General features: G+C 38.4%; 1 non-coding gene across 1 annotated transcript; it reads left to right on the top strand.

The window, feature by feature from the left end:
* Positions 1–855: 855 nt before the first annotated feature.
* On the top strand, positions 856–957 carry LOC117024382 (U6 spliceosomal RNA). Its single transcript, XR_004423447.1, has one exon. It is a non-coding gene; the product is annotated as a U6 spliceosomal RNA (small nuclear RNA).
* Positions 958–2,178: the final 1,221 nt, after the last annotated feature.

Here is a 2,178-nt window from a genome sequence, read left to right as displayed (position 1 = left end):
GGGTTTCACTTTGTGTTTAGAGGTGGCAGCCTTGTGCATGGCAGGAGTCATACTTGCATTTATTCTTTTGCTTCTTCATGAGAATGTACTGGGTTCCCAGGTCTGCTCTAAGAGCCCCTGGGGGATTTTCTGCTTGGGTATAACAAGCCAGTGTTTGGGGAAGTTTTTTGTTTTTTGTTTTCAGGGAGTCCTGGGGCATTGTGGTGGGCAGGGGATAGTGAGGTCAAGTGGTTAGAGGGAGAGTTTGTATACTTTTGAACTTCTGCCAGAAAAATCTAGGGACTTGATGATCCCTAGATTTTTCCCTGAAAGGTTCTATGGTTTGTCTCAGTAATGTGCTGGTAAATGTTTAACAACCAGTTCTTTAAGGATAAGAGTCCTGGTTTATAGCATTTGATGATTTTTATGGTGCAAATACTCCCACCATAGCTGATTTCACTGAACGGAGAGCCAAGAAGAGATATGCACAATCGTCACCTCCAGCACACTACTAGTTTATCTCCTCTGCTCCATGATGATCAAGCCAAAGAGCCTCTGGCTTTCCAGTAGGGTTGCTCAGCCCTGTAAGAAGTTTTTGCTATAAAGAAATGCAGCTTTATTTTCTGCTGCTGTTTTAACCTCCTTTGTTTAGACAGAGTCTTATTCTGTGATCTTTTTTTTTTTTAGCTTATCTGATTGTTTAATTTTATCTTAACATATTTTACTGTTTTATCTCTCTTCCTGTATTTTGTCATTTTCATTTTATTTCTTTACATTGCTTACTTATTTCAGATGGGAACGCTGAATTTGGAATCACCCCTTCACTAAAAGAGGTAGAGAGCTCATGTCATGGTCAGCAAAAATAGATCCTCTTGCGCTGGCTTTGGCAGCATGTGTACTGAAATTGGATTGTTTCCGAGATTAGCATGGCCCCTGTGCAAGCATGACATGCAAATTCATGAAGCATTGCATACTTTTTCTAGGGGCCATCTATCTATATGGTGGTGTTAGATGACTCAGGCAGATGCTTACGCAAAGGATGGCTTTTTTCTCTAACTGAGTTAACTTTGTCACCGCTGCCACCATCATAAGTCATCTCAGAAATTACTGAAATGACATGGATAGAATACGTACTGGGGTGAAAGTCAGGCTGACTTCACCACTAGCTTTCTGTGTGACCTTCTACATGTCATTTAAGCCTCTCAGGAACTTTAGTTTTCTTAAACTGATCCTCGAGCAGCAAAAGGTGGCTCACTCCTGACTCTATTGGGCAAAATATAATGAATTAAAAATTCTGTCGATTGGATCTGCCCCTTCCTCCCCAACCAGGACTCTATGGTAAGAGAACATATGGGCCTCTGGGGATGGGACGCAACCATTGCTTCCATCCTGTGTTGATTTGTATTCCCTCAGGAAATGCAAATCCCAAGCTCATCCGCAAGTGCTGAAATATAGGAAGGACACGGGAGGAAGTCCATCTTTACCTGTATATCTACATCACTGTAGTAACCTTGCATTTCTTGCCCTTTCTCTATATATACGTGCCTGGACCTTTGCTGTCTTCTTTGTGAACAGAAGTCCCTTCATCACTGCACTTGTCATCTACTTTGTGTAAAACCCCTTCGTTTACCCCTAACCCCTGAATATCTATGAAATAATATTAAAAATTAAAGAGAGAGAAATAAAAGAGTCCTCTCAACTCATTTAAAACAGTTGTGAAGGTAATAATACATTTGTTTAATTTTTACTACAGAAGTAAAACATGTTCTTTGCAGAATATTAGTAAATACAGTTAGCAAAAGAAAAAAATAAGCAAAATGAAATAAGTAAAAATCACCCATAATTCTAACAACCAGATATAACCACTAAATAACTGGCACATATCTTTCTTGACATATACATATATATGTGCTCATAAAATGAGTTTCTACTGTTCATTCTGTTTGGTAACTGTCTCCTTTCTATGTCAAGAAACACATTTTTACTGTATCACTTTTAATTGTTGCAGTGTGAGCATTCCATTATATTGATATGCCTTATTTAACCAATTCCCTATAGTTGGCATTTAGGTTGTTTCTTATATCTTGCATCCTTGCACATACATTTTAATATATTTTTGTGATTATACTTTTGGCTAAATTTCTGAAATTATAACTGCCGGATATTCCCGATACTTTTTAGGCTTTTGATAGGGTTGAA

Source organism: Rhinolophus ferrumequinum, chromosome 6, assembly GCF_004115265.2.
Source record: "Rhinolophus ferrumequinum isolate MPI-CBG mRhiFer1 chromosome 6, mRhiFer1_v1.p, whole genome shotgun sequence".
Taxonomy (NCBI): Eukaryota; Metazoa; Chordata; class Mammalia; order Chiroptera; family Rhinolophidae; genus Rhinolophus; species Rhinolophus ferrumequinum.
Note: the sequence above shows the minus strand (reverse complement) of the source record. Positions and strands in the feature narration are given on the sequence as shown.